We start from the raw sequence: 2,500 nt of genomic DNA, 5'->3' as shown, positions 1-2,500 counted from the left end.
AGACAGAGACAGAGACAGAGACGGAGACAGAGACAGAGACAGAGACAGAGACAGCGACAGCGACAGAGACAGGGACAGAGAGAGAGACAGACACAGAGACTGAGACAGAGACAGAGACAGAGATAGCGAGAGAGACAGATATAGAGACAGAGACAGAGATTGAGACAGAGACAGAGACAGACAGAGACAGAGACAGAGACAGAGACAGAGACAGAGACAGAGACAGAGACCGAGACAGAGACAGAGATAGAGACGGAGACGGAGACAGAGACAGAGACAGAGACAGAGACAGAGACAGAGACAGAGACAGAGACGGAGACAGAGACAGAGACAGAGACAGAGACAGAGACAGAGACGGAGACGGAGAGAGACAGAGACAGAGACAGACACAGAGACAGAGACAGAGACAGAGACGGAGACGGAGACAGAGACAGAGACAGAGACAGAGACGGAGACAGAGACGGAGACAGAGACAGAGACAGAGACAGAGACAGAGACAGAGACAGAGACAGAGACAGAGACAGAGACATATACAGATACAGAGACAGAGACAGAGACAGAGACAGAGACATGGACAGGGACAGAGGCAGAGGTAAAAGCAGAGACAGAGACAGCGAGAGAGATAGAGATAGAGGCAGAGACAGAGACAGAGTCAGAGATAGAGGCAGCGGCAGAGGCAGAGACTGCGACAGAGACAGTGACGGCGAGAGAGACAGAGATAGAGACAGCGACAGAGACAGAGACAGGGACGGAGACAGAGACAGAAACCGAGATAGAGACAGAGACAGAGACAGAGGTAGACGCAGAGGCAAAGGCAGAGGCAGAGACTGCGACAGAGACAGTGACGGCGAGAGAGACAGAAACAGAGACAGAAACAGAGGCAGACATAGAGACAGAGACAGCGGCAGGGACAGAGGCAGAGACAGAGACAGAGACAGAGACTGCCACAGAGACAGAGACCGCGAGAGAGACAGAGATAGAGACAGCGACAGAGACAGAGACAGAGACAGCGAGAGAGACAGAGATAGAGACAGAGACAGAGACAGAGACAGAGACAGAGACAGAGACAGGGACAGAGACAGAGACAGAGACAGAGACAGAGACAGAGACAGAGACAGAGACAGAGATAGAGACAGCGACAGCGACAGAGACAGAGACAGAGACAGAGACAGAGACAGCGACAGAGACAGAGACAGAGACAGAGACAGAGACAGAGACAGAGACAGAGACGGAGACAGAGACAGAGACAGAGACAGAGACAGAGACAGAGATAGAGACGGCGAGAGAGACAGAGATAGAGACAGAGACAGAGACAGAGACAGAGATAGAGACAGAGACAGAGACAGACACAGATACAGAGACAGAGACAGAGACAGAAGCAGAGACAGAGACAGAGACAGAGACGGAGGCAGAGACAGAGACAGAGACAGAGACAGAGACAGATACAGATACAGAGACAGAGACAGATACAGAGACAGAGACAGATGCAGAGACAGACACAGACACAGAGACAGAGACAGACACAGAGACAGAGACAGAGACAGACACAGACACAGAGACAGAGACAGATACAGAGAGAGAGACAGAGACAGAGACTGAGACAGAGACAGAGACAGAGATAGCGAGAGAGACAGAGATAGAGAGAGAGACAGAGATTGAGACAGAGACAGAGACAGACAGAGACAGAGACAGAGACAGAGACAGAGACAGAGACGGAGACAGAGACAGAGACAGAGACAGAGACAGAGACAGAGACAGAGACAGCGACAGCGACAGAGACAGGGACAGAGAGAGAGACAGAGACAGAGACTGAGACAGAGACAGAGACAGAGATAGCGAGAGAGACAGAGATAGAGACAGAGACAGAGACAGAGACTGAGACAGCGAGAGAGACAGAGACAGAGACAGAGACAGAGAGAGAGACAGAGACAGAGACAGAGACAAAGACAGAGGCAGAGACAGAGACGGCGAGAGAGACAGAGATAGAGACAGAGACAGAGACAGAGACAGAGATAGAGACAGAGACAGAGACAGACACAGATACAGAGACAGAGACAGAGACAGAAGCAGAGACAGAGACAGAGACAGAGACGGAGGCAGAGACAGAGACAGAGACAGAGACAGAGACAGATACAGATACAGAGACAGAGACAGATACAGAGACAGAGACAGATGCAGAGACAGACACAGACACAGAGACAGAGACAGATACAGAGACAGAGACAGAGACAGAGACAGAGACAGAGACAGAGACAGAGACAGAGACAGAGACAGAGACAGATACAGATACAGAGACAGAGACAGATACAGAGACAGAGACAGATGCAGAGACAGACACAGAGACAGAGACAGATACAGAGACAGAGACAGAGACAGAGACAGAGACAGAGACAGAGACAGAGACAGAGGCAGAGGCAAAGGCAGAGGCAGAGACTGCGACAGAGACAGAGACAGAGACAGAGACAGAGACAGAGACAGAGAGAGAGACAGAGACAGAGAC

This window comes from Megachile rotundata, chromosome 3 (genome assembly GCF_050947335.1).
Source record: "Megachile rotundata isolate GNS110a chromosome 3, iyMegRotu1, whole genome shotgun sequence".
In the NCBI taxonomy this organism is placed as follows: domain Eukaryota; kingdom Metazoa; phylum Arthropoda; class Insecta; order Hymenoptera; family Megachilidae; genus Megachile; species Megachile rotundata.
Note: the sequence above shows the minus strand (reverse complement) of the source record.